Raw genomic sequence first — 24,070 nt, forward strand, 5'->3', positions numbered from 1 at the left:
AGATGGTGTAGTTATGACTGCCATTTTATATAGATGGTGTAGTTATGACTGCCATTTTATATAGATGGCTTTGAAACTATTTAGTGTAAGACTCTCTCTCTCTCTCTTTCTCTCTCTCTCTCTCTCTCTATCTCTCTCTTTCTCTCTCTCTCTTTCTCTCTCGCCCTTCCTTCCCCCCTCTCTTTTTCTTTCTTTCTTGTCTATAAATAGAGCCTTAGTGCTCCCTGAGGGATTTGAGAGACATTTTAGGTGGCAAACTGTTGTTGTTGTTCTTCTTCTTCCTTTTTCTTCTTCTTTTCTTTGTGTTTGTGCTTAATTGTAACATATAATAATTTGGCCTGTTAAAATTCATATTGATAATACTTAACAGGTCTTAGCATTTCCATTGTATTCTAAAGTGTTTTAGCTTTTAACAAAGCTAATCATTGTAATGCTAAATTGAATTCTTCTAAGATAAAACAATTTATTCTACAATGAATATTCTGAATATGTTATGCCACATGTATGAATAAAGACATGATGGCAACATGCCTTTAATCTCAGAGTTCTAGAGACAGAGGCAGGTGGATCTCTGTGAGTTCAAGGTGAGTCTGATCTACAGTGAATTCCAGTCAGCCAGAGCTACAAACTAAGATCCTCTCTAAGGGTTTTTTTTTCCCTAAAGATTTATTTATTTTATGTATATGAGTACATCATTGCTCTCTTCAGACACACCAGAAGAGGGCATCGGATCCTGTTGGCCGCCCTTCCGTCCAGCGGAAATAAGGAGGCAACACCGAACTCTTCTCCATACAGTGTAATCAGGAACCTTCATTTTTACTTCTTCTCTAGCTAGCTTCTTTTATATTCTTCTATATCTTCTTCTTACGTCTTACTAGTCACATCTTTCTACTTTGTTCTTACTTACTCCTATTTCCTACTTACTCCTATCCCCTACATCTTACTTCTATCTTTACATCTTACTTCTATCTTTACATCTTACTTACTATTATCTATATATACTTACTCACTATTACTATATGTACTTACTTCTAATCTCTCACATCTTACTTAATATTCCAATTCTTTCTTCTATTTCCTACATACTTACTCCTAATTATCATCTTACTTTCTAATATTCCAGCCCCCAGCCCTTGTGGGTTAAATACTTTTCCCTGGTCCCAATCAGCATCAGCTACGTGGCAAAGCACAATAGGTTGCGGGAAATCATGCCAGCTTGCATCACAAACTAGAAGTACTCAGCTTTTCCAACTAAGGGCTTGTTTATCAATGCTCTCTGCTCTGGCCGGAGACCAGGTGTTCAATATATATGTAGGGTGGCAGCTGCAGCTCCCCACAGGATCCCATTACAGATGGTTGTGAGGCCATCATGTGGTTGCTGGGAATTGAACTCAGGACCTCTGGAAGAGCAGTCAGTGCTCTTAACCTCTGAGCCATATCTCTAGCCAGATCTTCTCTAAAAACCAAAATTATTTGTATTTTATTTTTCCATTGATTCTTAAGCACATAATCATATACTTGTTTTTAGGTAATTACTAAGTCCTTTGAAATACAAAGTTGAGGATAGTTCAGTAGAACTTAGAAGAACCTGATGTATATGATTGAAGTCATTCCTTAACAACTTCTGTTTCTTGCATTCATTGCTGTCTTTTAGGTAGTGCTAAGGTATTTTATGTGCATAAAGAGCTGGTGACACTAAAAGTGTCTTTAGGGCAAAGGCTGGGTGGCTCAGTGCTTAAGCACAATCTCTTTACTGTTGTTTTTTTTTAGATTCCCAGTACCAATGTCAGGTGGATTAAATTGCTTGCTATTCTGGTTCCAGGGAATCTTGGTGCCCTCTTCTAGTTTCTGTGAGCACTTCACCCCAGCATACATTCAGACACATATGCACATAAACATTTAAAATACTAAATAAAATAAAACTACCTTTTTTTCCCTATGCCTCATACCTAGATACTTGCCCACTGTGTTGTATAAGTACCAAAAACAATATGAAAAGGTACATCTAGAATAATGGTTTTTTTTTTCTTTCTTTATTTTCTAGTACTGTGGTTTGAATTTGGGTCTAATATAGGCTGAACAAGAATTCTACCAATGATTCATGTCCTATCCTGCTTTTTTAAAAAAAAAAAAAAAACTTTACTAATTTTAAATGTACCTGCCTGGAATTTGTCTTTTATCAATGGTTCTTAACATTCTTAATGCTGTGATCCTTCATGTTATGTTGATCCCCCACCATAAAATTATTTTTGTTGCTACTTCATAACTGTAATTTTGCTAGTGTTGTAAGTGAATTGTTCTGTAAATACCTATGTGTTCCCAGGCTCTTAGGTCACCCCTGTGAAAGGGTCCTTTGACCAGAAAAGGGGTCCTGACCCACAGGTTGAGAATTGCTGGGCTGTTCAGAAGCTCGCACACATTCTTGCTCTTTTCCCATATGGCTGTGCTGAATGTAAAAGGAAAGAACTGCACATATTAGGCCAGATACAGTGTGAGCTATGGGGAACATCCAATTCAGTATTCTTGCCCAAAATAACTGAACCATATCAGATTTATTCTGCGCATCCAATAGATGATAACATCATCATTCTTGTCCAGGTTCCTTACAGGTAGCCTTAATTGTTTTAACTCGTATTTCACCCACATGGTTAGCAAAGTCTTTTTTGGTCCCACTTTCAGAATTTATCCAGAACCCCACCATATCTTACCCACTCTGTTACTATACTAATTTAAATCGCCATTATATTTTACCTAGATTATCATTTATCTTTCTAAGTAGTTCTAGTAGCTCAGACTAGAACTAGTTTTGGTAAGTGGGTACCTAACTGCCTGTCTAGTCTTCTATACTCATAAAAGTGTTAGTATCTGTCACAGTCAGTTCGTTTCCATTCTATGATCGCCTCACGGTTTCTAAGCTGCTTTGTAGTAGCCTGAAAGGCATTACAACTCAGATTCCATTTTGAGGTCATCTTTTGTCACTTTTCCTTATGTGGTGGTCTTATTTGCTGTTCTTTGAATATGCTTGATGTGGTTTTGCTTTATGATCCTAACAGGTGCGTTTCTGTGTCAAATGGTCTTTCCTAAGATTTCTGCAATAGTTCCTCACTTTTAAGTTTGTTGAAGTAACAGCAGATTTACCATTTGTGGCTGACTCTGGAAACCTTATCTAAAATTCACCATTTTTTTCCCTCTGTTTACTTTCTGCTTCTCTTCCTCTGTCATAATAAGGATTCTACTTGTTTTCAGTCACTAGAATTGAATTGCATTACAAAATGAGTTGGCTTTGATACCTGCTACAGTTCCTATGCCTGGGGCATTACTTATCACATAGTAGGTGTTTGTGGTTTAAAATATAAAAAGAGCCGTAGAGTTTTTGGATATTTATCTTTATTCTTTAAGATACATTAATAACAACAACAAAAACTATTAACTCAGTGAAAGAGAATTTTGTAATATTTATGAATGAAACTAGAAAACTCAATTTTATATATTGAGTTTTAATAAATGTGTTTAAATATTTAAATATGAAGTGTTAATTAAATGGTGGACTCATCCAAAGTTTAAGAAATAAACTCATCAATGGTACTAGGAAGAGAGGTGGTTAATGTATTCAGCTAATGTGTACACAGTTGTAGCATAGTAAATGTGTATTTGTTGTTTGTGGTTTCTGATACAGAACACTTAATACTTCAGGAATTTCTTGAGCTAAAATAGTTCTAGTTGAGTCTTGTTCTGTGAGAAGACCCTTGGTAGTTCCAGGATAAAGATTGATCACTGGAAGAACCACACCTGATTAGAAGTTGAACTTCCATGCTTGCTCCCTGATTCTCAGAAGATAGGACAGGGTCTAGAGATAGTTCACTCTTAATAGCCATGTCTTACCTGTGAGAAAGCAGCCATTACAAACCCCTAGATGACAGACAGGTTGGGTTTTGGAGAGCTCCCATGTTGAAACCCCAGTGTATTGGAAGGATGGGCAGAGTGATGCCAGGCTTGGCAGTCCTCCCTGCTCTTTGTATTTCTCTCATTTGACAGTTACTAGAGTTATTATTTATAATAAACGAATAACAGTAATTATTCTTCCCGAGTTTTGTACATTGTTCAATAACTAAACCAGAGAAGGGGGGTGGTTGTGGAATTTGTGATTTTTCTACCTAGTTAATTGACTGCAGAGAAGCTTGAGTAACCCTGTACTTCTGTGTGCTAACTAAAGTGTGGGCAGCCCTGTAGGAGTAAGCCCCACCCCTATTCTGGATTGGAATGTCAACTTTATAAAACTTTCTTATGCATGAGGATTCCATTCTACCCTTTTGAAATATAACATAATTTTCATAAAACATTTGCATGATTTTAGTCTTTATATACCCACTGTATTAATAGTATATGCTATGAGGACCGAGCTTTTATCTAGTGGAGTTTACACCTAATGCTGGGTACTATTGGAGTTTACACTTAATGCTGGCTGGGTACTTGATGTTGGATTTAAATAGTCAGAATTAAAGAAGTGATATTGAAGAAGATAGGGTGTATTTGGTGGCAGGAGGAGGAAGCACCCCCAAATTAAAGGTTATTTACTTTATAATAATGCAGTTACACTACATGCTGTAGATATTAAAGTAAAGGGCAGTCAGAGAAACAGCGTGGCACTCTTGCTGATAGTGGGTTTAGCGGCCAAGCTGCATAAAAGGCAGGCAAGAGTTGTACCTACTGACTAGGAGTCCAGGACTCTGCTTGGCATGTGTAGAATTTTGTGCCAGTGTTTTATTTTTATTCCCCTGTTTTTTGTGTGTGCTCCACCACATTGTTGAGGTGACAGGACAGCATTTTGGAGCTAGTTCTTCTAATGTGTGTTCTGAGAAGCCAGTCGTCAGTCTCAGCAGCAACTTCCATTACCAACTGAGCCAGCTTGTCAGACCTACCTTCTTTTAATTTTAGTTTTAAATCCTTTTTCATCTTCTGTAGGTTACATTTTGAATTACAAGGCACCTATTGATGTGCATCATATGTATAAAACATCTTTCATCCAATCCAAAAGAGCATGCCTGCCTGTCAGCAGCACGTGTGGGATGAGGAGGACTGAGAGTTGAAGCACAATATAAATATGTGTGCACACAAAGCTGTCCTCACATTGTATGTGTGTATGCATATAATTGAAACCATGTTGTATGTTTTTACTAAGAGGAACTGATAACTGTTTCATACTCAATGAGGGTAAAACTAGGAGGAAATGAGAAACTAGCAGGCCCCCAGATTGGTTGTTTATTTCTGCCTGGCAACCTAGGATACTTTGCTGTTTTACTTGTTTGCTAGCAAACTAGCTCCTAATGAGATAAGTTCGTTCTTTGGATCATTAGACAGTAGTTTTGCTTGCTTGTTTGTGTCTCATTTAAGTACTTTAGAATTATTTCCTCTTATAGAAGATCTCACCAGCTGCAGTGACCAGTCAATCATTGTGCTTATTTATTAACACACATATATAACATTCAGAGTATTGTGTAACAAATAGTATTTTGTAATATATAAATTTTGGATGAACTGTATTGTTTGATTTTAGATTGTAGTTTTGAGTAGTTGAGCATATCTGGTGTCACAAATTGGCTGTACCCCCTCCAAAAAAAATAAAACAAAGGACAAAGAAGGTTGGAAAGATATGTGTTGGGTGATAAGTAGGTAGGGTTGGGGGATGGGTACAATCAAAATACATTGTATACATGTATGAATGTCAAAGAATAAAATTATTTAATAAAATAAAATTTAGAAATGCCAACACTAAAAATGTAAAGACAAGGAATGAGCAGAGTAGAATATTAAGGTTAAGGTGATGGTAGCTATGAAAAAACTGAAGAATCTGAAGTAAGATTGAATATGATGATGAGAACAAAGGAGATGAGTGGGGCCATAAATAGGGGTCCGCCAGATCTACTTCCAGAATATGCTTACATGAGCTCATTATTAGCTAGCTACTGTGATTTTTGTGGATGATGATAAGAGAAGGAAAACTGGATTTAAAAAAAAAGGAAAAGGTTATGTGAAAATGGAAAGGACTGGTATAAGAAAATTCAAAATAAAATAATTAGGAGAACTTAGGATGGAAAGTATGGAGGAAGGGGATGAGCGTATCAAGTATAGCACAGTGATGGAGTGCATGCACACTGGGATCAATCCCAGCACCAATACCAGAAGAGGAAAAATGTCTACAGGCATCTGTAAAGGTGATTTCCACCTCTATTCATAGATCACTACATGGCTCCTGTGTTAGCTACTTTTCTATGATAAAACACCAAGGTAACTCATATGATAAGCATTTATTTGGTTGTGTGGTTCCAGAGGGATGAGTCTACAATGGCACAACAGAACAGAGGCATGGCACCTGGAACTGGAAAGCCAAGAGCTTACCTCCTGAACCACAAGCAAGAACAAAGAAAGGGAACAAAGCTCTCCTCCAGTGCCACACATCCTCCAACAAGGCCATGTCTCCCTCAGCAGTGCCAGCAGCTGGGGATCCACCATTCACACGTGTGAGAATTTAGATGACATCTCATTCCAACCACCTTAGCTCCTGTCTGTCTAGTTGTCTCAGAAAGATTCAGTATTCCCTGAGTTGCTTATGGATTCTCACCTGAGACATTCTCATGTCTTAGAAAAATGAACTGTTTTTCTTTAAGTATTGACAGGCATGTGAACTGCTTAGTGATTTCACTGTGAGATTTTCTTTTGTAGTTCTGCTGGAGTCAGCACACACTTCTGGAGACTTTACATTGTAGCTGTTTAGGGCAGTTCTAGTTAAATAAATCACCAAGGTACCTTCAAAAACCATGGCTGTCATGTTGCAGCTTGACTGGTAGTTGAGTCAGGAACAAGAGTATGAGATTTAGAGCTATTTCTGTACCCCTTGCCAGAGCCTACTGAGAAAGGTGAACCCCTGGTAATTTGACTCTGATGACTTTTTATTATGATTTTGTTTCTAAAAGGTGTCTTAGTATGATGCCCATGCTGGTCTTTAGCTCCTGGGTAAGAGGGATCAGCTTCTCTCATACGTCTAAGCATTCAAAGCTGAAGACCTCAAGCATGGACTTTGAGCTGCTCATCTATGTCCATTCTCCTTTTTATCCTACTGTCTCCCAGTACTAGAATGTAAGGAATTCTTTGAGAGTTACAGAATGAGACTGCTGTCAGAATTCCGTCTGAACCATATGTAAAGGGGGGTGGGGATCACTTGAGTTCATACATGTTAAGATAGCTTTGGTTCCTTCGGACATGGCAGTACTTTGTATGTCTTTATGTGGCTTTGCCTCTTCCCGAAACTCCTTTGCATCCCCCCCCCCCCTTCTCTGCTTGGTTGATTGCTGCTGAGTTTTCCTCAGTTTCATAACACTTTTCCACATATTTGGTTGAATGAGTGACTTGAAAAAGATATTTGTAACTATTCTCTATGCATCTTTAAAATATTGAACCAGAAACTTTTTCCTGGTTTATTAACTAGAGATTATTTTGCCTAAAAGAATGTTACAAGAGTTCAAGGAAATATGTTAAGCCAAATGCTGTAGTGTCTTATATTTTCTTTATTTTAGTAGATGGTTCAAAAAATGATCAATAACTTAATGACCCAGTCTTCAGAGAATGTGTAGTAATTAAAAGATCTAGAAAACATCTTGTGGTTCTGTACATCTGAGCTTCAGTTGACTCCTAGGATTCTAAGGTGACTTTAGAGACACTTGGTTCTTGGTGATCGTCACTGAGATATTCGAACTTTAATATGTATTTTTTGAGAAAAAGACTTATAAACAATTGTTATATAAAGTATTATATAAATGCAGACCTCTGTGTTATATATCTTGTCCCAATAGTTTGAGATATGTTGTAATTATTTTTATAATATAAAAATGGGAAAATTATCATTTTGCTTTATAAATCACAGTTTAATTATATTTTCTGTTGCAGTCATGCTATCACTGCTGTTTTTCATATTCTGTATACTTGAAAAAGTTAAGTCCTTGCTTGAGATCTGTATATGTAGAAAGATAATTTTATTATGTTTATAATTACTGATAGGTTGGTAATTTAATGTATTTATATGTTAATGAAAAGTATCACCTTTTTAAAAATTTATTTTTATTTGATTGTTTTGCCTTCATGTATGTTTGCATGCCTTTTGAGACCAGAGGAGGCATTGGAACCCCTGGGACTGGAGTGCTGGATGGCTGTGAGCCACCATGTGGGTGCTGGGAACCTTGGGTCCTCTGCAGAGCAGTAAATGCTGGCCCATTCCACACTGCCTTCTCCTTGGTGAGATCGTATGTGAGGAAAGAAAGCATCTGCTTTGTCTTCATATAGCTATTACGAAAACTTAACAGATGTTCATGGTATTTGGATATTCAGTGGCTGTGATTTTTCTATTTGTGGACTAATCTAAAGCTGTAAGTAAATATAAAAACCTATGCCTATAGTCAGTTAGAACTTTGAATTTTTAATTGTGCTATAAAATCTTGTATCTGATCTAAGCTTTACCTTTTGACTTAGTTTTGCTTTAATACTAGTTAGGTTATATGTTGATGTATTAGCATTTCCTTAATATTCTTGGAGAGTTTAGAGCAATTTCAGTTACAGATTGGGTTTTGGATGTATTTAATAAAAACTTTAAATAGCAGTAGTAAACAGAAAATTTTTGTTATAAGAAGTTGAGAAGTAGGTGACTCATTCTTTGGCTATGACAGTATTGTTCTTTTGGTCTGTCCTTCATAGTCAGTGATAACATAGCTTGTTTAGAAAAGGACAAAAGCTTCATACTATGGCTGGCTAAAAGGTACTTATTGACTACCCTGCCTCATCTTCAGATTTACATCATGTTATCTTCTCTATCTTCCAAGATACTGGAAAACTGGATAACAGGCATTTTCTGCTACTAACAAACTGTTGGTATGAAAAGGCAGAAATAGGTGGGTATAGGATTTACAGGCTGGAGTTCACACCCTAGAACCTACCCTGCTATTGGACATTTTTCACACCCTTGGTTGACTCATGCTTTCCATATCTGTAACCCTGTTGAAACCAAGAGCTAGATATGCTGGTTTTGTTGTTGTTGTTTTTGTTTTTTGTTTTTTTCGAGACAGGGTTTCTCTGTGTAGCCCTGGCTATCCTGGAACTCACTCTGTAGACCAGGCTGGCCTCGAACTCAGAAATCCTCCTGCCTCTGCCTCCCAAGTGCTGGGATTAAAGGTGTGTGCCACCACCTCCCCGGCGATATGCTGTGTTTTAAATGAAACCCCCAGCTTCAATTCCCTGCATCCATCTTGCAGCTCACAGCTGTCTGTAACTTGGTGACCAAGTGGTCTTGACTTCTGAGCCAGCTCTCCAGCCCAAGCTTTGACCTTTTTATTTTCTTGTCTATTCATTTGATGTTGCAAACAGTTACTTGTTAATTTAAATGGCTTACTAAACTGCCTGAGAGCTCTTTGTCATAGGGCCTTCATTCCATTTTCATTATAAAAATATTGAAGCCTGGGGAGATAGTTCAGATGGTTAGGTAAAAGCCTGAGGACCTGAGTTGGATCCTTGCTACCATAATAACGGTGGAAGGAAAGAACCCAGCCCTTCCAATCCTCATAAGTGTAGACACACACACACACACACACACACACACAAAGCTACATTAAAAAATGTGAAAACTGGTGTTGGATTAAATTTAGTACCTCATACATGATAAATATGTGTTTAAGCAATTACCTTTACCTTGCTGGTCCCCTGCAAAAGTCATTCATCAGGGTTTTAAAATGTTCACTTTTAATTTGTATTCTTATATAAAAAGACATTTTAAATTTTCATAATTTATCAAATTTTTATGTTTATCAAATTTGGCAACAGTATCTTTAGTTAATTATATAGGGAATAATTTGAAAAATATGTGAACTTTAAATTTGGGCTTTTATGTAACATCTTTTCCAAAAGAGCTGGATGGAGGCCAGGCATGGTAGAGCACACCTTTCTTTAATTCCAGCATTCAGGAGGTAGTCAGGTGGATCTTTGTGTTCCAGGCCAGACTGGTCTATGTAGAGGGTTTCAGGAGAGTTAGAGTCTGCAATAGAGACCCTCCCAAACAAAACAGCCAACAGGAAAAGAACCTGGCAGCCTGATGCTTGCCCTTAGTCTTAGCAAGTACTGAGTTAGAGGAAAGTGGTTCCTTGAGACTTGGAGGCTAACCTGGTCTACTAGTGTGCTTCAGACCAGCCAAGGCTACATAATGAAACCCTGCCTTTAAAAAACAAAACAAACGCACAAACAAAAAACAAAGGGGTGCTTAGAATTCTAGCACTCGGGCACAGAGGCAGGAAAATGGGGAGTTCAGTGTCAGCCCTGTGGCCTGTGTAGTAACACCATGTCTTAAACTGCCCAAACCACTTACACATACTTGCAATAACTTTTTAATACTTTAGTAACTTGTGTCTAACTATTGTTTAAGCAACTAGTCAGATCTCCTGAGCAGTCACATTAAAATTATTATTCCATGTTTGTGAGCTTATGTGTACCATGCACTTCTAGGAGTGCTCATAGCTCAGAGAAGGGCACCAGCCCCCCTGAAAACTCGAGCTACAGGAGGCTGTGAGCCTCTGTCATGGCGAAGAGTTCCCTCCGCAGCACTGCTGTCAGTCTCTATCATCACAGAAAAACTGGAATATTCCCATAACAAGTTTAGTTTTACCAATACTGCTTTCTAGAAATTTTAATGACTGTGAATGAGCTGTAGAGTGAATTGCACTGAATTAAGCAACCTTTTAACATGTTTTCAGATTTCTAAAAGTGACTTTATTGTTAAAATTGTCTTAACTTTTTATTAGGACATATTATACCTTCTCTAATATAAAAAGGTAGAGTTTTATAAATATACTTTGTAAACACAGTAAACATAAGTTAAAATACAAATAGAAGTTCAGAAGTGTTATTTAAATGTGTGATTTCTTAGATAAGAAAGCGGTAGACTTTGCTGTAATTTATTACAAAGCCAAGTTATGTTCTGTTACTTATGTAAAATAGTGGTCTTTGTTTAGCTTCTTAGAGTGCTACGAGAATTGTGTAGTTCCATTGATTGCTTCCATGCAATGGAAATCTGACCTTTAGCAGATGTTTGAGACGTTGCCAGCACAGCATGGTCAACCAGCTAGACAGATTCCCCTTGTTTTTTGACGGGCCTTTAATGGCTTAGTAACATGCCAAATTCTTTTCATTATATCTGAAGCTTTGTAAATTAACAATATGCTGTAAGATACTGATAAAATAAAATAGCCTTCCTGTCAAGGATTACATTCACTAACTTAAGAAACCATTGTTAAAAATCTTTTCAAAATATTGTGGTGAATAATATTTTGAGTTGTCGTTTTGGACTGTGAAATTGTTGAGGTTACATGCATATGTCACATTTATCTTGCAGAAAGTAGAGATTATTTCAAGGCTAAAATGTTTTAGTGGTAGTTTTAGGCACTGTCATTAGTTGACTCTTTTAAAAATAGTAACTTTTTAATAAGGTTTGTTTGTTTGTTTCCATAAAGCAGATACTCTGTTTAGAACTTGAATCCACATTAAAACTTGTTCCCTGAAAGAAAGCGTTTTTTTAGACCAAGTAATAGGTTCAGCTGTGTAGTTGTGTAGTTCAGCTAGAACACTGTAAGCTCTGTTTTCCTGCCGGCGTCCACTGAGTGCACAGGAAGGGAGAGGAGCAGAGCTGCTGTCTGAGAACTAAGTGGTGAGTGGCCAGGCCCAGCACTTGCCAGCCGCTTCTTTTCCTGCAGGTGCTGGCTTTCCGTAGGACATTACAGCTGCTTTCCATTGTAGTAGATATGGCAAGAAAGATTTTATTTAAGCAACATTTGAGGATTATAGTCTTGTTTGTTTTGCAGTATGGATTTGTAGCCATTTTTGTATTGAGGCTTGTATACTTTAGTAATTGTTCCAGCAGTGTTGGTATACTTGTGCATATACCACCTTTCAACAGTAAGAACTTAAAAGACCTGTGCAATACCGGGAATTATAAGACTATGCTAACTAAAATAGAAAAGATGAAATACATATAATACAGTTCCACTAAATACCATGGACCAAAAGACTGATTACATATTGCTTACAAGTGAATGTGAGTTCTCTGTGTTCTTTTTAAATGAGTGTGGTAATAATTATCCCATTCTTCTTTCATGCTTATATTTTAATAGGTAAGGGTTATGTGATTTAGGAAACGAACAGGTTTAATCCCTAATACAACAGTACAAACAAAAAGTAGGTAATGATACCAAAATTTATATGTCAAGCATTTGCTTTTAAATAGAATTTAACACAGAGGCTAGTGTGTTTTGTGTGGTTTTGTTTGAGATAGGGTTTCTCTGTGTAGTCTTGGATTTCCTGGAAACTTGCTCTGTAGACCAGGCTGGCCTGAAACCCAGAGATCCTCCTGCCTCTGCCTCCTGAGTGCTGGGATGAAAGGAGTTTGCCACCAGGGCCCAGCCCAGAAAGCCTAGTTTTCTCAAGGTTTTCATTATCTACCAAAGGCTATTTTTTTTTCAGTTTTGTTGATATGACGTTATCACCGAAGAAAATTTATTTTGAAGTAGGTCGTGTTTTGAGCTGTTTGCTTAACTGTTTGACCATCTGATTGCAAGTATTCCTGGTGTTTCAGTCATCCTTTTTGATCTACTTGGAGTTGCTTACAACATAACAGCCATAATAGTAAAATATATTCAGCACTAATAAACTTATTTTGGAAAACATAGGTTCTGAAATGGGTCTGTTTGTTACTTTGCTTTGCTGTGATCTGCTCATGGCAGGAAGGCATGACAACAGGAGTGATGAGGTTGACCTGGGGTGAAGAAACACATTGATAATATTTCACCGCACACAGGAAACGCTGGGCCAGCTTGTTGGAAAGTCTCAAAAGTCTACCTTTTGAGTACTCCTGTGAAAGTTCCAGCAAGGGCCACCTCCTAAAGATTCCGTCTCCATCCCACACAGCACCACTCATAGGGACCAAGTACTCAAACACAGGAACCTGTAAGGAACATTTTATATTCAAAGCACACATGGGGCTTTCTAAGTAAACATTTTTATATATAATTATACTGCTATACTTTCATCTATATTTGCTTTTAGAATCTGGAATTTTAGAGGTTTGAATTCCCAAATCTGGCAGGAAATTATCGCATATGCTTCCTGAAGGCTATAGTGGAGAACCTTTTCTGGCTTTTATGAATTTGTGACCCAGTCTATTATTCTGTTATTCTGTTACATAATAAGGTAGCTAGTGTTACATCTATGATAGTGGCATTAAAAGGTAGGGCACTAAACCAAACAAAACACACTAGACTCTCTGTTCTATTTAAAAGCAACTACTTGACATATAAATTTTGGTATCATTATCTACTTTTTGTTTTTACTGTTGTATTGGGGATTAGAGAAAAGTGAACTAAATGTGACCTTCGTGTATAAGTACAATAAATTAAAAAGGCTGTTTAATCAGCTTTTGGTTTTGAGTACAAATGAGAGAACCAATCCAAAGGAGGAAAGATTACTTTGGCTTATGATTTTAGAGGTAGGTGACAGCCCAAGTTTGTCTGATTCTGCTGTTTGATAACAGAAGTGAGTTAGAATTGTCCATAGGAGCCTGTGGCCCAGATTCCTTCATGGTACCCATGCAGCGCAAGATAGCCAGATGGGGCTAGAGCCAGCCCCAAGTTCCCTACTTCCTCTAGTTATGCTCCATCTTTCGCAATTCCACCAGCTCCCAGGAGTCTATTCAGATTTTAATCCATCAGTGTCTTAAACCATAGGTCAGTTCCCCTATGTTTTTAGTGGTTGCAAGAAATGTCCTGGCATACATACCAAGAGGCATGCTTTCTGAACCTGGGCACCTCTCAGTCCATCTTGTTTACAGTCTAGATTCCCCATTCATAAGGAGAAGGGGAGAAGGTACAGGGGAAATAAAAGTGTACTAAGTATACTAGAAATAACTCTTAAAACGTTTTTCTTAAATTTACTGTTTGCATTCACATGTTTGCATATATCACTTGTGAATATGATGGGCAGAGGACAACTGAAGAGGTTCTTTCCCTCTACAATGAAATTCTTGGGGATGGAATTTAGGTAGCCAGGCTGGCCAGAAAGCACCTTTACTTGATGAGCCATGTCACTAGCCCAGAGATTATCTTGCTGTGTAGCACTGTCTGCCCTGGAACTTAATATGTATCCCACAATGACCCTGAGCTTTCAGGGACAACAGATGGGTTCCACCTCACCCAGCTGGAAATAAGTCTTTGTAACACTAAAGGGATATGGGAAAGGAGCTTATAATGGGAAAGACTTTTTTTTTTTAATTGTTTGAAGTGACATTAACACTTGCATGTTCATTGTGAATAAAGAGCGTAAGCTCTGCTGAGAATCATATGTCTGGGGAACAGCATTACTTACCCATGTTTTGACCATCTGCTTTATGTATGATTTTTTAATTAACAGAGTAAGGATTAAGCGTCATGTGAAGATGATTTCTATAAAGGACTAAATATAGACAGTCATGGAAGATCAAGACCTTGTCTTGCCTGTACAGGAGAGAAAGGAATTAGGTCCTTACACTAGCAGGAAGGAAATTTGGAGAACACTCTGTTATGAAAACCCAGTGAGGTGGGCTTGGAGAGATGGCAGTGCCAGTGAAGAGCTTGTGGTGCTAGCAGGGGGACCTGAATAAAGAGCCAGGTGCAGACACAGTCCCCATGAACTTCACTATAGAAATGCTTTCACTTAATCCTCCTTTCAGCAAGTCATCTTCCCTCAGCTTGATTGACTATTACTCCTATCCTAGAGACCTAGTGATAAACATTCCAGGAACAGCTCTCCTCTGTCAGTCCTAAGGTAGGAGAGGCCCTGCTCAAGTACTGTTGCTTCCATAGACTGGTCAGTTTTTATATTGGCAGTACTTCTCCCCCAACGACTCATAACTTTGGGGGCTTCTCTGTGGCAGACTCGATTGTTTCTTGGTATTCCCCAACTTTGGTCTTGGCTTAACTTAACTTATTTCACTAACTTACTCCTGCCATTGCTTTGATTCCACCTTCAGTAAATTCTGTTCTTTAGTGTCTGTCTGTCTCTCTCTCTCTGTGATCTTTATCATCTAGTTGTGTACTGTATTATTAATATGTTTACACCTTGACATTTTGTTCCTAAATATTTTTAGTCTTTTCATAATATTTCATCTTTAAAAATATAGGTAATAGTTACCTTAATCCCCCAAACAAAAGATTTCAATTGATAATGAAAACTTAATATTACTCATAAGAGAAAATTAGCTCAGTATAAACTTTCAGAAGGATTTATTTGTGTGTGTGTACATGCAGTATTTATTTGTGTCTACGTCCTAGACTGAGTTTTTCTCAACCTTTGTAATGCTGCAACACTTCAATACAATTTTTCATGTTCAGATAACTCCCTAACCATAAATTTATTTTGTTATAATATTGTAATTTTGTACTACTTTTGTACAAATTGTAATCTTCCTATTGTTATAAATCATAATGTAAATACCTAATATGCAGGATATTTGATATGTGGAACCCGAAAGGAGTGAGACCCACAGGTTGAGACCCTTCTCTAAAAGAACCTTCTTCTACACTCAAGAGGATGACATTGGGGGAGGGGTGGCTGGAGAGATGGCTCAGTGGTTAAGAGCACTGCCTTTCAAAAATAAAATTAAAGGCAGTGATGGCTTTAATCCCAGCACTTGGGAGGCAGAGGCAGGTGGATTTCTGAGCTTGAGGCCAGTCTGGTCTACAGAGTGAGTTCCAGGACAGCCAGGGCTACACAGAGAAACCCTGTCTTGGAAAAAACAAAAACAAAAACAAACCTACAAAAATAAAATTAAGAAGAAGATTTAATTTAATTTTATGTGTGAGTGGTTTGCCTGCAATTCTGTATGTTCACCATGTATGTTCAGTGCCTGCAGGGGCCAGTCCAGGGCATCAGATCAGATCCCTTGGAACTAGAGTTCCATACAATTGTGAACCATCATATGGGTGCTGGGAACTAAACCTGTATATCTCACCCCCAGCCTCCCCCCCCCTCCATTTTATAGGATACATATTTTTCTTTATTTCCAAAAAACAAGGTCATATTGAAAACATTAGAAGTACATGCCTAATTCAGGTTCATGCTTACTTTGGCTCTGTAGGTAAACACTAATTTAAAAAGTTGCTAAATATTTCCTTACTTTTCCCATCTTGAATTCATTTACTTTTTAATTATGTTTCTTCTACCTTTTCCAGTTTTCTACTCAATTCTCCTTGGTGGAGAAGATAGATACAAGACAGGCTTCATGTGAGTAGTTTATTATCTGCATCTGTAAGTTCTACAGCACCTTCCTGTGTGGTAAAAGCCTTGCTTCTCCTTAATTCATCCTCTTACATTTATTTAATAAATAGGTCTATTTGGTTTCCTTTTTGAAACTGAGTCAAGTAAACGAGAATAATTTGTAAGCATTCTTATTTATGTTTTCCTGCTTCTATTTTTCAATATATGTTCTTTTAAATTTTGATAAGAGAAAACTCGACCTCCTTTTTGGTGAGGTCTCAGGGATTGAGCATGCGTGAACACTCTCCTAGTGAGTGCGCCATCTTTCCAGCCTCACTCCCACCCTGTGCCTGCATGTTTTTAGTTACCCACTCATTCCTTCATTTAGTCAGTCCACTGACATTATAAAATTACTTGCATATATGGTTCTCTAGAAAGTAAATATTGATATAACTTTTACTACACATAGTTCATTCTTTTATAGGGAATTCCTTTTTTTCCCCCATTCCCTTCTCCCTTTTGTCCCTCTCTCCCCCCAAATTCCCTGGCTTGCTCTGAGTCCCGTTTGCCAGCCAGCCTGATGTACAAAACAAGTCCCAGGCAGTGAGGACCACATAGCAAGACTTTGTCTCATCCTTCCCTCCAAAAAATGTTTTGTTTTAAATGTATCTCATGTACCATATGGTATATTACAAGTGTATAAATGTAAATAAAGAATATTTCTTCTGCTATGATGGGTCATACACTATTCAGTCAACAAATGGTAAGGTACATTGTGTTTGTTAAATAGATCTCAGTGTGTACTTGTGCTTAAACTTAAGTTTTTGAAGAGGATATGTCACTTAATAACATACCCAAAGTTCATAGTTATCCTTTCCCTAAAAACAAAATATACTAGGCATGTCTTTTAATCTCAGTGCTTAGGCAAGAGGCAAGCAGGTCTCTGTAAATCCCAGGGCGGCATGGTGTTCTACATAGAAGTTCTAGGTCATCCAGGGATACACACTGAGAGATTTTGATTATCTCAGCAAACGAAAAAAACTCATTATTCTAAGAATTTGGGATATCAAGTCTATTTCAGAAACACATAAACATCCAGGATTCATCTTTCTTTTATAGCTTAATGGAAACCAGCTTTATGATAAAAACATTTTCACTTACTAACATATTCCAAATAGTAGATGATGATGGAATGATACACTTAGAATATTGCCATTTTTTAGATTTAAGAGAAGTATTGGATTTAGATAGTAATTATCATTCGCACAAATATATCATATGTACAGATAATTTATGTCTTTTCTTGAGTGTTAATAGAAAATCTTGCTGTATAGCCAGGGTGGCCCTTAGCCTGACTCAGTCTCCCACGTGCTAGGACTGGTGGAACTACAGGTACATACCAGTGTGACAGCACTCGGGAGGCAGAGGCAGGCGGATTTCTGAGTTCGAGGCCAGGGCTATACAGAGAAACCCTGTCTCAAAAAAAAAAAAAAAAAAAGGAAAGAAAAAGGAAAAGATACCATGCTACTTTTTTGGTAGTTTTCTCTAATAATCCTGAATTTGAGTGTGGTGGTTTGAATATGCCTGGCCCTGGGAATGGCACTATTAGGAGATGTTGGAATAGGTGTGGTCTTGTTGATAGAAGTTTATCACTGAGTTCAAGGTCAGTCTACAAAGCAAGTTCCTGGACAGCCAAGCTTAGGCAGTAAGTTTAGGCATTGGAAAACAGAAAGGTGGTAATAGAATAAGGGGCTGAGGGGGGCATGGGCCACTGCTAGCAAGCAGCAGCTTTGGCAATGTGCCTCTGGCTTTAGAATCAAGAATAGAAGGCACTACTGGGGCAATTGATGCTGGTTTGCTAGAGCTATGGTGTTAGTGGTGATTAAGAAGAGACCAGTATCACAGAGGTGAAATCTTTTGGGAACTGTTTTCTCAGAGCACAGAGAAGCTGTGTTCCAGAGATAGCCAAGGTTGTACCTTGTGCTGCAGCTGGACTTGGTAATTTGTAAAAATCACCCAGGTGGTACTGGTTTTGAAGGCATGAAGGGGTTATGAAGAGCAGCTGAGGCTTGGCACTGTGAGAGGCCAGGAAAGGCCATTGGTGAAGGTATAGCCTCAGTTGTAGTTGATGGCCCAGGACTGAAGGGTTCATGCAAGGAAGTTGAGACTTGACACCATGAAGAGAACCTATGAGAGGCTATTGGTGACGCCTAGTTGCAGCAGAAGACCACAGCATATTGGAGATGCCAGTGCCATGGGATGACCACCAAGGACATCAGCAGCAATGGAGTGGAGTCAACTATAACTTAAGAGTGCTTCAGAGGATAGAGCTGGAGAAGTGATGTTAGCCCTTAGGAGCCCAGATCATGTGTGGATCCCTGACATTGGAACCAGAAGCTGTGAAGTTGAAGTTGCCTTGGAGACCCAATGACCTTAAAGATGCCAGAAACGTGAGATACCTGCTGTGGAAACCTACAAACGAGGAGTGAAGGTAGCCTAGGAGAAAGAAGTGTGTTGTAGTCAACAAAGTTGAAAAAGGATCAGAGATCTGAAGACCACTTTGACATCACACATGGAGATGTAGAGTTTAGAGTTTGCCCAGCTGGTTTCTTGTTTTGCTTTGGGAATTAAAGTTAATTGATTGGATGAATCTCAGAAGAGACTTTGAACTTTGGACTTTTAACATTGTTGAGACTGCTATAGAATATGAGGATTTTGAAAGTTGGACTAGATGTACTTTTTTTATTATGCTATGGCAATGTATGGCCCCCATAGACTCATGTGTTTGAATATGCCTATGGGGGCCAGGAAGTGGAATGTGATGGCCTGAATATGCTTGGCTCAGGGAGTGGCACTATTAGGAGGTGTGGCCTTGTTGAAGTAGGTGTGACTTTGTTGGAGGAAGTGTATCCTTAGATTGTCTCTGAGAGAGCTTCCACCTAGCTGCCTGGAAGCCAGTCTTCTCCTAGCAGCCTTCAGATGAAGATGTAGAAAACTCTCAGCTTCTCCTGCACCATGCCTGCCTGGACGCTGCCATGCTCTCACCTTGATGATAATGGACTGAACCTCTGAACCTTTAAGCCAGCCCCAATAAAATGTTGTCCTTATAAGAGTTGCTTTGGTCATGGTGTCTGATTACAGCAGTAAAACCCTAAGACATTGATTAAGAATATATTCAAAAGTTACAGAAAGTACAAGGACAGAGGGTTCATGATTAAAGAGAGCACATTGAATAGTCTAATGAACTAATGGCTTGATTTCTTTGGTAATAGAATCACATCAGGAAAACATTTTGTGGAAATGTATAAACAGTGGTAGATTTGAGAGGCACATCAACTAGTTGGAATTTGTGAACTTTGAAGAACTTAAAGCATGCAAAATATATGAAATCCTGAGAATAGTAAATGCTGATTTATTGTAGACATATTTTAGAGAGTCAATTGGTAATGAGTTTGAAACTGTTGAAACAACTGATCATGATGGTGCACACCTTTAATCCCAATACTAGGAGACAGAGGCAGGTAGATGTCTGAATTCTAGGCTAAGCCTGGTCTAGAGTGAGTTCCAGGACAGCTAGGGCTACACAGAGAAACCCTGTCTTGAAAAACTGACCGACCGATGGGCGGACGGACGGATGGACGGATATAAATAAATGTAATTGTTGAAGCTAACAATGAGTACATTATGATCCTGTTTCAATACTAAACCAAGACTGTTGTTTCAGTGACACTGCCTTTTGTATACTCTCATTAATTTAGTCTGCTACACCAAGACTTACAGCTTTTTTTTTTCCTTTTTTAAATTTTTTTTTTTTAATTTTTCGAGTGTGGGTATTATTACTAAAGGCTTGCACCACCAATGCCTGACCTTTTTTTTTTTAAGTGAAGGGCCAGTTTATACTTGCAGATTTTGTGGTTATTTTTAAAATTGAAACATTGCAGTTGGCTAGTAATAAAGATCAAAGTTCCCGTTTACAGAGCTTAATTCTAATAGAATGATAACCTTTTCCTGAATTCTGTTTTCCTGTGAAAATTTTCACAACCTGAAAATACAAATATCTCTGAAAGTTGACAGTAGTATGTGCACCAGTTGTTTCCCTCCCCACCCCTACCTTCAGTATAGGACACGACAGGTAAAACTTGGTGCCCGAGCCCCCTGTGTCTTTTGTGGAAAGATGCATTAAAATGTGGTGGCTCGGGGGCTGGTGATGGCTCAGTGGTTAAGAGCACCGACTGCTCTTCCAGAGGTTATGAGTTCAAATCCCAGCAACCACATGGTGGCTCACAACCATCCTTAATGAGATCTGATGCCCTCTCCTGGTGTGTCTGAGAACAGCTACAGTGTACTTACTTATAATAATAAATAAATATTTAAAAAAAAATGTGGTGGCTCATTTATCTAAGCCCAGCACTCAGAAACCTGAGTCAGATGGCTTTTTCAGAAATTCAAGTCCAGACTGAGCTACATTGCAAGTTCAGCCAGCCAGTGCTAAATAGCAAGATTTTATCTCAGGAAAAAAAGTGTTACCCATTTCTCAAAGGATCTAGACTGTTTTCTAGGATGCCTTAATAAACAAAACAACTTTGAACTAAGAAAAAAAAAGTGGTTTTCTTTTTATCTGAAACTCCTGTAAGACCATATTTATTTGTCATTTAATTTTGGATCATTTCCCTAAATTTTTTCTCCACATAACTTAGAGTATTTCTGCTTAGTCTCATTTCTCCGCATGTGCAGACTGTTAGTGGCTCACTCCTCAGTAGCTGAGGCTCTGCAGCCGTGAGTTTGGTGGCTTTTCATCACGAAAAGCACCTGTGTTCAAAGATTTTCATCTGCTTGTTTATATATTTATTTATTTATTTTTAATGCTTCCCTTTTCTTAAGGGAGATTTGTAAGTTTTTCTGTCGTAGTATACACATACTTTGTCAAATGCATTATTTGTAAAATTTTTTTGTAGTTTTTTTAATAGCTTTTTTCACTTTGTTACCATTAACTTGTCACAGAGTAAAAATTGAATTTGAAATAATTTCTTTTTTCATATAGATTATGATCTTATTATTTCTAAGAATCATTTTGCTACCCAGAGGTCATAAGATTTTGGCTTTAAAAAATATTTTACTTAATACCCTTCAGTCTGAGCAATTGAGTCTTAAGTTTTGCATAGGATATGAAATATGGATCAATTTAGGTAATTGCATTGTTGCGTTTCTGATATGGCTATCTGATTATTTCCGTAGTATTTATTGAGGGGACTTGTGCATTCTCCTTTGAAATGACATTAAGCATTTATGAAGCCCAAATTTTATGGATTTATTTTGTGTCATCTTTTCATTGATTTTTGTCTTCTATCTTTTTGGCAATATTCTTACATTCATTTTGGCAGTTCTGTTTTCAGCTTTAATCGTTATGGTCTGTGTGTGTGTGTGTTTGTGTGTACACGCACACACATTGGGGAGCATGTAAACACGTGTCAGGGCAGTACCCGAGGTTGGCTCTCTCCTTCAGCCAGGCTCACTCGGCAAGCACCTTTGTCACCTGGGCCATCTTGCCAACCCAGTGTTCAGGTTTTGTTTGTTTGTTTGTTTTGATTTTTTGAGACAGACAGTTTTCTCTGAGTAGCCCTGGCTGTCCTGGAACTCACTCTGTAAACCAGGCTGTCTTGGAACTCAGAAATCCGCCTGCCTCTGCCTCCCAAGTGCTGGGACTAAAGGTGTGCACCACTGCCTGGCCAGTGTTCAGTTTTGAGTTCAGTAGTTCAGTAGTTTAGATATTTGATTCTTTCTTTGAAATTTTTTTGACTTTTATTTTCTTTGTACTATCATGTGTGTACTTTAGAATCTACATAAAGAAAATCCTGATGGGTTTGTAATTGGAATTATACTGAATCTCCAAATCACTTTGGGTAGAATTGACTTTAATAATAAAACTGAAACTCTCAATTCATGAATTTAGTTGTTTTGTTTCAGCCATTGATTTTTTCCCCCATTATCATTTTGTAGTTTTCCCCATACATGTTCTAAGCCTATTTTGTTAGATTACGCCTTTGTAGTTTCTACTTAGCTTTATGTACTTGTGTTACTTTTCTCATTGCTGCATAAAATTATCAACAAAAATCAATTAGGGAGGAAGAAAAGAAGGAAGGAAGGAGGAAAGGAAGGAATGAAGGAAAGAAGGGTGGGTGTATTCTGCTTCATAGACTGATGGTATAGTCCGCCATGGAGGGAAGGCGTAGCAGGAGTGAGGTGGCATGCAGGTCACACTGAGTCCTCAGTCAGGAGCAGCGAGACAGGAAAGCTGGCATCTTCATCCAGTGGCTCTTGTCACTCAGTTAGTTTCCTAACAGGTGTGTCAAGAGAGTTGTCTCAGCCTGTCAAGTTGGCTGTCAGTATTAGTCATCATAAGATAGCTTAGTGTTTGAAACAGGGCCTGTTCCAAAATCAACACCTTTGTCACAGGGTTAGCTTCTGCTGCGAATTATCACTTGTTCAAATGTCAGTTTCTGTTAGACTGACCCACTGGCCCACCCAGTTAGATAGAAAGTGTCCTTTTATGTTAATGATTAGCTTCTGTTAGGGTTTAGATACGCCTTTAAGCAATACTTATAAATCAAAAGATGTAGGTTAATTGATGTTTTAAATGAGAGACTGTATTTTTTCCTTCTACTTTAAATTAGCTTATATTTTTATATTTAATATTAAAGATTCCATGGTGAGCATAAAAATATTTTTAAAACTGCATTTCATGGGTATGGGTGTTTTTGTGTGTATGTATTTCTGCACATTACTTGAGTCTTATGTTTGGTACCAGTGGAGAAGAGAGCAGGGTGCTGGATCCCTGGAGCTGGAGTTACAGAAGGTCGTGAGCTGACACATGGATGCTGGGAATCAAACCTGGGCCCTCTGTAAGAGCAGCAAGTGCTCACACTCATTCTGAAGTAGATTTTAAAAGTATACTCAAAAAGCAGACAAATTTCAAAAATCTTATTTGTTAATAAAATACTGGAGCCGTTCATCCTTGTTAAGCATATTAGGTTAGATAAAAGGAAAAAAAAAAAAGAGTCAGGTGTTGGGTGCATGCCTCTTCCTCAAGAGGACAAAAGCCTGGTCTGTGTAGCCAGTTCCAGTGAGTCAAGTCTTATACAACGAGGCTGTTTTTTTCTTAGGCTTATTGAATGATTACCATGCCGTTTGTCATTCCTCTCTTATGTTTCACCCGAGGTTAATAAAGGTAATTGTAAAGATCCATTGCAAACCCATTGTTGATACCTTACACGTATATACGAGTATGTGCTGTGTAATATGAGAGAGTTATAGGTTGCAGATATCTTCGGGACTGCATTTGGGCTTCAATGGTTTTGATATTTTGTTTTGGTTGAATCCAGAAAAGCAATTGAAATGTTGAGACGCCAGTTCACATTGCTATGCATGCACCCTCAGTCCTTCCCTATTGTAGGGCTAGAGATCAGGTAATCACGTGTTCTATGACCCAGCTACATCTTTAGCTTGATTTGAAATATTTGATGACTGTTTAGTTAGGGTTTCTATTGTTTTGAAGAAACACCATGACCAAAAACCAAGTTGGAAAGAAAGGGGTTTATTTGATTTACACTTCCATCATTGGAAGAAGTCAGAACAGGAACTCAAACAGGGCAGGAACCTGGAGGCAGGAGCTGATGCAGAAGCCATGGATGGGTGCTGTTTATGGCTTGCTTCTCATAGCTTACTCAGGCTCTTTTGTTCTTTTTTTTTTTTTTTTTTTTTT

At 38.1% G+C, this 24,070-nt stretch overlaps 1 protein-coding gene across 8 annotated transcripts in view; it reads left to right on the forward strand.

The window, feature by feature from the left end:
- Window positions 1–24,070, forward strand: part of Jmjd1c (jumonji domain containing 1C) — a 166,639-nt gene that overhangs the window by 38,281 nt on the left and 104,288 nt on the right. The window contains exon 1 of one of the 8 annotated variants that reach the window (XM_031348634.1): window positions 6,498–6,518. The exons of the other annotated variants lie outside the window; for them this stretch is intronic. The gene's annotated coding sequence lies outside the window, so the exon portion shown is untranslated. Of the gene's footprint in view, window positions 1–6,497; window positions 6,519–24,070 lie in introns of those variants that run through there. 8 annotated transcript variants of the gene reach the window in all.

This window comes from Mastomys coucha, unplaced genomic scaffold (assembly GCF_008632895.1).
Source record: "Mastomys coucha isolate ucsf_1 unplaced genomic scaffold, UCSF_Mcou_1 pScaffold3, whole genome shotgun sequence".
NCBI lineage: Eukaryota > Metazoa > Chordata > Mammalia > Rodentia > Muridae > Mastomys > Mastomys coucha.